Source organism: Dasypus novemcinctus, chromosome 23 (assembly GCF_030445035.2).
Source record: "Dasypus novemcinctus isolate mDasNov1 chromosome 23, mDasNov1.1.hap2, whole genome shotgun sequence".
In the NCBI taxonomy this organism is placed as follows: Eukaryota; Metazoa; Chordata; class Mammalia; order Cingulata; family Dasypodidae; genus Dasypus; species Dasypus novemcinctus.
Window position 1 is genome coordinate 7,784,352 of NC_080695.1, and position 10,154 is coordinate 7,794,505.

Consider the following 10,154-nt stretch of genomic DNA (forward strand, 5'->3'; position numbering starts at 1 on the left):
GCCGCCTCTTTGTTCGCCGCCGCCGCCGCCTCCCGCGCGCCGGCCCCGCCCCGCCCGCGCCGGCCCCGCCCCCGGCCCCCATTGGCCCGCGCCGTGGCCCCGCCCCCGCCGGGCCCCGTCCTCGCCCCGCCTCCCGGGCCCCCCTTCCGGCTTCGCGGGTGGGGACGGGGCTGGAGTTCCTGCACGTGCGGGCCCCGTGGGCCCCGGCGGTCCGCTGCGCTTCTACCGGCTCGAGTTTGGGGGGCGCCCCGCCCACGCTTTCTGAAAAAATGGGGGCCGTCTGGACTCAGAGCCCGCCTCCGCGCCCCGTAGCTGGGCGTCCTTAGGCGAGTTCCTTGCCCTCTCTGCGCAGGCGCCCCTCGTCTGCAGAAGGGGGGGACAGGTCAATGGGCAAAGTCCTCGGAACAGGGCCCGGCCCCTGTCCACGCAAGTGCTCCGAACCCGAGTTAGCCACGGGGTCAGGGGAGGCCTGGGACCCCCATGCGGCCCCCTAGGGAAGGCCAGGTCGGGGACCCCCCTCCTCCCATCCGAGTCAGGCCGCCTGCAAGGCCCGGGGTGCACTTGGCCCAGCCCCTTGCTGAGGGCGCCTCCCGCCTTCCTAGAGGGCACACCTGAGGCCAGCCCTGCCCCACCGACAGGCCCCTCCTGCCGGCAGCGGTCTATCCCTGCGGGCTTGTTTCCTGTGATGAGGAGCTGCGGGCCCAGGCCGGGAGAGAAGGTGCAGGCCGGGAGCCCAGGGCAGGGGCCAGCCACCCCCTCCGCACAAGGCCAAGGCAGCCTCCAGGGCTGGGCTGGGCCCAGCATCAGGGGCGGGTGGTGTCCCCAGGACGCCCCTCCTGGCCTGACAGTGGACTCTGGACTGACCGGAACGGAGGGGCAGCCGCCCTCGTAGACGCAAACAGCCCGTGGACCCTGGGCCCCCAGCCCCAGCTGGGCAGCCCTGGCAGGAGCCCAGATGAAATCCATGTTTCTGGAAGCTTCTGAAAACCCACGACCTGCAGCCAGAGCCTCTGCGGATGGAAACAGCCCTCCGGGCGTACAGCGGCTTGGGGTCTCAGGTCGGAGGGAAAATCCCCATAGCGCTGGAAGATCCTGGAAGCTGCGCTTTTCCGACCAGCAAGTGGGGTTCAGGGGCGCCGGAGCCTGGACAGACCTCTTCTCCGTCCCTGACCTGTCAAATGGGGCCAAGGCAGGGGCAGGGGCGGAGCAGGGAGTGCCAGCTGGAGCTCCTCGTGGGGACAGGGACTGGCAGCCTTGGCTGGCGCTTGCCAGGCAGGGACGCTGCTTGTCCTTCCTGTCGCCGTGGGACTACCGGCCAAGGCGGACTTCAGCCCCATTCTGCAGATGAAGCAACCGAGCCCGCATCCTGCTGCTCCTCGTGAGGTGGCGGGACTCACCCTCCAAGGTCCAGCCGCAACTAAGGGCCATCGGCTGTAACCTGGGGCCATCAGCCCCAGGCCGGGTCGCCTGGCAGGGCGCCCGTGGCCAGAGAGGTCGGAGCAGCTCTGGCCCCGCCCACGCCGCTGAACGGCCCCCCACGGGAAATGCCTGGGATGACTCAGCGGTGGGCGGCGCGCGCCCCCTCCATCACCACCCTCCTGCGCGCCCCCCACCGTGCCCCCCATTATCCTTTCTGCCCCCCTTCAAGGCTCCCACATCACAGCGGACGCCCAGAAATTAGAAACTTGCCCCAGCGCGCACACTGCAGCAGGGATGGGTCTCTGTTCTGTTTAAAATGGGCCCAGGCGAGTGGTTGCAGGCGGGTGGGCGGAGGCCCCGAGGTGGGCGGCCGGCTCCCGGGCACCCTGGGCTGGCCACTGCCATCCTGTCTTGCACTGCCGCAGCAGAGGGCCCCAGGTGGGGCCTTAAGACATGGCCTCCCAGCTGCCAATGTGGGGGGTCAGGCCGGGGGACCCTCCCACTCCAGCCTCTGCCCCCCCCCCCCCGCCTCTGTCTTGCTGCCTCTCCCTGGGTCTCTTCTCTTACTGGGAACCCAGTCATTGGATTTAGGGTCCCCCGCCCCGGCGTGGCCTTGTTGATTTCATCAGAAAAGACCCTGCGTCCAAGTAAGGGCTCCTCTGCCCTTCTGGGGGGCGGGGGATGGCAGCGGGCTTTTTAGGAGACACAGCTGAACCCACAACAGGCCAGATCTCTTTATTTTAATTTAAAAAAATGTTAACCTGTATTCCTCTTTAAGTCTCAGTTCTTCAACCATGATTAAAATGGGTACAGTCACTCTAAGCTCTAGGGGTGTGACAAGCATATAAATAAGCATGACAACTGGTGACAGCGCAGGGCTGGGCTCCCCCGCCCCCGGCTCCCCACTCCCTCCCCCCACTCTGTCTCCCTCCCTCCACCTCCCCCCCTACTGGGCCTCCTCCCCTCCTCCCCTCCCTCCCCAGTCAAGTCTGGGGGTGGAGGGATGAGCAAGTCTCTGGAGAGCCCGCCGGCGGCTGAACCTCTTGGAAACATCTGGTAGGAGCATCTGGAGTGAGGAAGGGGGCAGGCCATCACTGGTGCCCGTCCCCCAGGCCGAGGGGTGCTGGACGAGGCCCTGGATGGCTGCGGGAGCAGGGCCGGGATGGGCGCTGCTAGGGCCCCCAGCTGCGGGCCGGTAGCTGGAAGAGCGGGCTTCCCCTGCCGTGCCAGTGCCTGGAAGGCCTGCGCCCCCCCCCCCCCCCCCCCCCCCGTGGAGGGGGGAGCTGCCAGGAGGGGAGGGAGCTCGGGGCCCAGCCGCCCACACTGGCCTCGCTCTGGCCCCTCAGGCAGCTGGTGTCCAGCTCACCCAGACCCCTGGGTGCTGGGCGCAGCCACGCAGGGTCCACCCGGGAGCTGCTTCCAGGGGCAGGGGCTGCAGGAGCGCCGCCCACCTGCTGCAGCCCTGGAGCGGCTGTGGCCGGGGAGCACCCCGGCGGCTCAGGGCAGCGGAGGAGTCCAGGCTCACAGCTCGGGGGGCCGGGCCTGAAGTCGGGGTGTGGGGGGGCGCCCGCTCCCCTGAGGCCCTGCGGAGGACCCTGCCTGGCCTCCACCAGCTTCTGGGGCCAGGAGCAGGGGCCCCTCGGCTCTCCTCAGCTCGTGGCTGCAGCGCTGCCTCGTGCCTTGGTGTCCCCGCGGCCGTCTGCCCCGTCCCTGTGTCACAATCCCCCTCTCCGTATAAGGCCCCCGGCCTCTTGGCTCGGGGCCTCATCTTAACTCATCACATCTGCAAAAACCCGGCTTCCAAGCTACGTGGCCGTCACGGGCCCCAGGGCAGGGGCTCCCACGTATCAGCTCAGCACAGCCACAGCCAGCTGCTGCCACGAACGCAGCATGGTGTTGGCTTAGGTCGCGGCGTTTTTCGGCTCACGGTTTTGAGGCTCAAAGAAGACCAAAATGGAGCTGCCAGCCGGGCTCGCCTCCCCCGCGGCCCCATGTCGCCCACCGTCCTGTCCTCGGGCTTCCGTGACTTTCAGGCTCCCCTGCCCCCTGGCTGGGTCCAGAGGGCCACACCGCCAGCAGGTGCTGCTTCCAAGGGGCTCCCACCCCGGGGGACGTGGGTTACACTGAAGAGCAGGTGTTTGCTGGCTGCGCGAGCCAACGCCCTTGCAAGCACTCGCGCCGTGTCTCCCGCGCGGAGCACCTGGGACACACCTCCAACACGGCGAGGAGCTGAGGCCCAAGCCCAGGGCAGGTGAAAAGCCACCCAGAGGGGTGCAGCTCCAGGCCTGACCTCCGGGCTGGCACGTGGGTAAAGGCGTCACAGCCCAGGCCCCTGTCCCTGCCGTCACCCAACCCAGCAGTCGGATTTCACACCGAGTCAGGAGATGGGGGTCTCTTTCAGGTGCGGCCCACCCACTGTGACCCCTTTGGAAATCTTAGTGCTCATGAAGGCCAACTCCCCCATTTTACAGAGGGGAAAACTGAGCCTCTGGAGGGGCGGGGCTCATCCCAAACCACTTCTCGTCGTCGGGGACAGCAGGTGCGGTGGCTTTTCTGAGTGAAGGGAGAGCATGCACATGAGCAGGACTCCTGCTTCCACACCGTCTCTGGCCCCGACGGAGGACCCCGCGGCCCTGTTTTACAGACGAGGAGAAGGAGCTGAGCGGGCTCGTCCCGGAACCCCAAGCCAGAAGGCAGCCACCCCGCCCTCCGTGGCCGGCACCCGTGGGCCCCTCCAGACAGAGGTCCCCACCCCATTCTACAGAGGAGGGGACAGGCCCAGAGGCCAGGCTGAGGCACCTGCTCTTTAAACTTCTGGTCCAGTTCTCTCTCCAGCCAGCCCCACTGCGTGACGTCCTTTTGTATTTTTCGGAGGCAGCTTTACTGAGATAAAATCCACCTTCCGTGCAATTCACCCATTTGAAGTGCACAACGCCATGGTTGTTCACACATTCAGAGCCGTGCAGCCGTTGTCACCGTCACTGCCAAAGCATTTTCATTACCCCAAGAGAGTGACGTGTTTAAAAGGCTGATGTAATGGTTACCCATTGCTGTGTAACAAACCACCCCAAGGTAAGGTGGTTTAAAACAGTTGTTTCATTTGCTCATGATTCAGTCATCTGGGCTCGGGTGGGTGGTCCCCAGGCACCCCTGCGCCTGCACACCTGGCCACCCCGGGGGGCTGGATGGGCCAAGGTGGCCTGGTGCGCACCAGGAGGCTGGGCCGCGAGCCTCCAGTGGGCGAGTTGGCCTCTTGCACCCGCAGGAGCGCCCAGCACACAAGCACTCCTTACGCCTCTGCCTGGGTCTCGGAGGCGATGTGGGAGGGGCTTCAGGATGGGGTCCCTGGTCCCAGGTCTGGCCTCCTGGTACAGCGGACACCCACAGGCTCAGGATCCTCAGGTGCTGGTGCCCGAAGGCCAGCCAGCGGGCTCCCTCCCAGCACCCGTCAAGGACAGGGGATAAGGACAAGGGACGAGGTACACTTCCGGGGGCCCCAACAGCCCGTGTCTGCGGAGCGCCCCGGGCACCCTGGTCTGGAATCGCCGTGGGTGGCGCTGGCCGAGTGGCCGCTGGGAGGCTGGGCTGCCGCCTCTGTGTCCCGTGCTCAGCTTACGCTTTCAGAAGCAGACCAGCAGTCGCGGGGGGCCGGGTGCAGCCCCCCCGGCACTGGGAGGAGGAAGGGCTGGGGGGGGACAGACACTCGCATCCCTCTTCTGAGCCTGGTGCCAGGCCCTGTCGGAGCTGGGCTGCCTGGTGACGTTAGATCAGTGCCCAGCACTGCCGCAATGGACAGCATGGGTGGGGCGGCTCAGGACGACGGGCGCGCGCTCCCCAGTCCCGGGTCAGGAGCCTGGACCCCGGGGTTTGGGGGTCACGCCCTCCGCAGGCGCAGGGGAGGCTCCTTCCGGCCTCCTCCAGCCTCAGGCTTGCCGGGGACCTGTGGCCCTCCCCGTCGTGGCCGCGGCCTCGTCCCCGTGTGCCTGACGGGCCTCTTCCCTGGTCAGGACCCCAGCCCCATCGGCGCCCCTCCCCTCCCCCCCACAGCATGCCCTTGTCTCACCTGACCGCGCCTGCAAAGGCCCGACTTCCAAATAACGGCCCGATCCTGGGTGCCGGGTGGCCGTGAATCTTGGGGGGCACGATTGAAGCCAGCCCACCGTCCAGAGCTGAGACCATTGGCCTCCCAGCTGTAGGACGACAGCCGTGCTGCCCGCCCCCCGACGCTGCCGGGGTGACGCTGGAGGAGGGTGTCCACTGCCCTGGGCCCCTGAGCGCCCCCAGGCCCCAGGGCCCTGCCCCGTCCCCCAGCTGCTATGTCTGTCTGACCCGCCTTGCCCGCGGGGTCTGACAAAACCCCTTTCCCGCACAGCCGGGGAAGGTCTGGCTCGGTGGCCTCTGGCCTCCCCGTCGGGGCGCCCCTTCCGGCCACGCAGCTTCCTTCCGCAGGCGTGCCGGCCGCCTCGAAGACCCCCACCGAGCCCGGGAGAAGGAGCTCTGTTTTCCCCGATTGCCCGCCCTGCGCCCGGCCCCCCATCTGCCTTGCCCACCCCCTGAGAGCATGAGGGAAGGTTCTGGAAGCTGCTCCAAGGCAGGCACTCTTGCTTGGTGGGGGCTCGTCTCAGCTTGGCAAAAGCTTGGGAAGCAGGAGGATGTAGGGGCCCACCCAGGGATTCCCTCTGGGGGCACCCCCCCACCCCCAGGCAGGCATGCTGGGCTGGGTGAGGAGAGGGACCCCGCGCCTGCCCTGCGCCAGGCCCACGGCCAGGCCCCTGCTCCCCCGATCTTGTTTCACCCCAAGGTCTAGAGGGAAATACTGCTCAGGAGAGGAAGTGCCCCTCGGGCACTCACAGGGCGCGTGGCGGGGCCTGGTGGCTCACCCCAAGCTGCTGGGATCCCGGGGCTGCCCCCCGCTAGCCCTCCCAAGTCCCTGCGCAATGGCAAAGCCTCCACGTTGGCGCCCCGGGCTTGCCAGCAGGTGCAGGGGCAGGCGGGCCAGGAGGGCAGCAGGGCAGGTGCTTCTCGAGACAAGGCCAGCTGCGATGGGGCACGGTGCCCGTGCCGGGGACAGAGGCCACCGCGGCTTCCAGCCAGGCCTGCCCGGCGCCGGCCCTCAGCCGCCGTGTTCACCGGCGAGGAACCCGAGGCCTCCCCCAGGCCTCAGGCCGGCGTGGGGGCCGTGGACCCCCGGATCCTCCTGCCTGGTGGGCGTCCGGCTGCTCTATGCAGGGGGCACGTGGGGCGGCGGGGGCCCTTCTGGAGCCCACCCGGCTGATTCCGACTTCGGCAGGCGCTGCGGGAGACGTGTCCCCACCGGCGGCTCTGAGCCTCCGCCACCCCCTCCCCTGGCCGGAGGCCTGACCCCCCCACCCCGGAGGCCCCGGGGGCGCCCCGGCTTTGCTGGGCCTTCCGGGGCCCTTTGTTCGCCCTCGCTGCCCTGCGCCTGCGGAAATGCAAATCCGGCGCTGTCCTTCTCGCTCCCACAGCCCCGTCTGTTCCCACGGCCCTCGGGCTCAAGTCCAAGGGCGCCTGGGGCTCCCTGGCCCCCCGCCCGGTCTTGTCTGTCCTGGGGGGGGGGGGTCCCTGGCTCCACAGTCCCTCTGCTTGGAAGATCCCCTCCCCCCCTTCACGGCCGCTCCTCCTGAGGGCAGCGCGCAGTCAGGGGTCACCCCCACCCCCTGCTGCCAGCACCCAGGCACCCAGGCCGGCAGGCGGCTGGTGAGGAAACGAACGATCCCTTGGTCTCAAAGTTCCAGGTCTTGGGGAGCCCACGACCCCAACAGCGTCTGGGGACGTGTGCACACGCAGCTCGACAGAGGCTGGGGCATGCGTGCGCGCACCCCACGCGCAGCTCGGCGGGACCCGGGGTGCTGCCCGCGCCTGGCAAGCGCAGGGGCCGCCTGGGCCTCCGCGGCTGCTGGGCACACACGGGGGGAGGGGGCGCCCCTGGGGGCGGTGTGACAGCTCTGCACAGGGGCTCCGGCGGCGGAGCAAGGGGGACGCACGTGTGCCGGGCCGCGGCTGGCTGGACTCGGGGCGTCGAGCGAGGGTCCCGGCCAGCTCCTCACCTCCGCTCTTAGAGGCGGCGCGGGGGCCGTGTGGGGGCAGGCGAAGGGGCACTGGAGTCGGGGCGGCCGGGGCGGAGGTGGGGAGCGTCCCGGTGAGCAGGCACAGGGGAGCGTAGCAGAGGCCGCCGTCCGGCCTGTGGTGGCCATCGTTTTCTTCTTCCTCAGTAACAGAACCCCCCATTTTAAATTGAGTCTCTGGCCACCCAAAATAAATACTGTCCAGCCTCCCTAAGTGGTGACCAACAGGGTGTAAGTGGGGGTGTCCTCACGTGGGGGGGACACCCCTTCCTCCTTCCTGCTGGCAAAATGTGTTATGGCTGGAGCTGAAGCAGCCATCTGGGGCCACGAGGCCTTGCGTTAGGGAGAGTGAAGGAACAGCAAGAGTGGATCTCTATAAACCATGGAGCCGCCAGCCCACAGCTAAGCTGCTTACCTCGGGGCGATGTCAGTGCCCCTTGTTTGGCTTACTGGCATTTGGGGTGCTCTCATCCTAACTGACGCCAGGGTGCTGCTGCGCATTGTGGCTCCCCAAAGGCCCGCTCGGTCCTCCCAGGCCTGTGAATGGGACCTTCCTTGGAAGCAGGCCCTTTGCAGACCTGACTCGTTACTGGAGTAGGTGGCGCAAAACCCCTGTGCCGTGTCCTGAGGGGAAGGGAGATGCGGCTGCAGGCGCAGGGGCCGCGGCACACAGGGACGGCGTGGGCCGCTGGCGGCCACCGGAGCCGCGGGAGGCAGGGCAGGGCCTCCCTCCAGCTTTGAGCAGGGGCCCGGGGCGCGTGGCGGGAGCCGCAGCCTAAGGCGGGGGTGCGGCAGCTCCGGGAGAGAGAATGGAGGGGCTCGAGCTGGTGAGGGAGCCCGCGGGAGCCAGAGCCGCCCGCCCGGGACCCCCGGGACCCGCGCGAGTCCTGCGATCGCGTCCTACAAGCTTGCGGGCAGGTGGCAGCGTCCGCAAGCCATTCATTCATTTCGCAGCCATTGAGTGCCTCCGGTGTACGGTGCCAGGCGGGGGTCATCGTGAGTGACAGCCTGACGGGTCGGGCGCTCAAACCATCTTGCCAGCACCTGTGATTTCTCACTGCCAAGGGCTGCCACGGCGGGCGCTCTCAGCACGGAGGGGACTTGCACTCCCAGCAGGGCAGAGGGCGCGCTCCCGGCCTGTCTGCCCCGACAGCGTTGGCTGCCCTTGACCGCGGGCGTCAGCGTGGAGACCAGCGGGCGTCAGCGTGGAGACCAGCGGGGGCCTGGCCTGGCAGCCCAGTGGAGAGCGCCTGGGGCCGCTGGGACGACACTGAGCTGGTGACAGGTGCAGCTGAGCGCGCGGGGGCATGTCCAAGGGCTGGAGATGGCGCTGAGGGGGTCACATGCGACAGCCCCAGCTGCCGACCTGTGCGCAGGACGGCCGGGCGGACGAGGGGCCGCTGACGGCGAGCCTGCCGGGGGAGGAAAGGTGCGCGGAGCCCGGGCGAGCAGAGGTCCAGAAGACATGCCCAGGCGGTCGGCAGGCGGGTGGGCATCCGGGCCTGGGTCCCCAAGGCCTTCTGGGCTGGGGGCTGCGCCCCCAATCGCCCGCTTGCCGCTGCCACCTGAAGCCGCGGCGTGCAAGCCTTCGGGCAGGGGGCAGCCTCGAGCCTGCGGCTTGGGAGAGTGGGCAGAGGGGCTCTGCAGCAGCTGCAGGAAGGGGGGCCAGCGCGGTCAACGCGGCTGAGAGGTTGGGGAGACGGGTCCCCGGGGCCTGCGGTCGGGGCTGGCAAAGGGGGACGATGTGGCCAAGAGCCAGACAAGCGTGGGCCGAGTGGGCAGGAAGTGAGAAGGGACCAAGACAGGCCTGGACGTGGTGGGAAAAGGAGCGCGGCAGGCTGAGGGGCCGGGGCGGCACGAGGGGCCATCTCCCCCCATAGCCCCTTCTCCACTTTCCAGCTCCGCAGAGCTGCTACTGCGGTCAGCTCTTCTCGGGGGCTGCACACGGCTTCTGCCCTGATCTTGCTCACTTCACTGAGCATCTTGTTCTCAAGGCCCCTGCCTGCAGGTCGCCTCGTCACCGCCTTCCTCGATGGCCAAGTCACACTGCACGGGGCACAGCCCGTTTGCCAACCCAGTCCTCCGCCACGGGCGCGAGGCGGCTGTGAAGTGCTGCTCGCGACGCTGGCGTGCAAGGATCTGCCTGCGACCCTGTTTTCACTCTTTGGGTACAGACCTAGAAGTGGGGTTGCTGGGCCAAATGCTGTTTCTCTTAATTTTTTGAGAAACTGCAACTCTCCAGGGTGGCTGCACTGTCTCATATCGCCTCCAAAGCACTAGAGGTTTTTCTCTGCAGCCTCTCCAGCACTTGCTGGTTTCCATTTTTAAGTAACAGCCACTCTCGGCTATGTCAAGTGGTAGTTCACTGTGGTTTTGATTTGCATTTCCCTCATGGATACTGATGTTGATTATCTTTTCACAGTTATTGACCATATATCTTCTTTGGAGAAGTGTCTATTTAAGTCTTTGCTCATTTTTTAATTGAGTTGTCTTTTTGTTGTTGCATTATAAAAGTTCTTCATATATTCTGGATATTAAGCTTTAATTCAGTATATGGTTTGAAACTATTTTCTTTCATTCCATAGGTTGTCTTTTTTTTTTTTTTTTAAGATTTATGTTTTTTAAAATTTATTTCTCTTCCCACCCCCA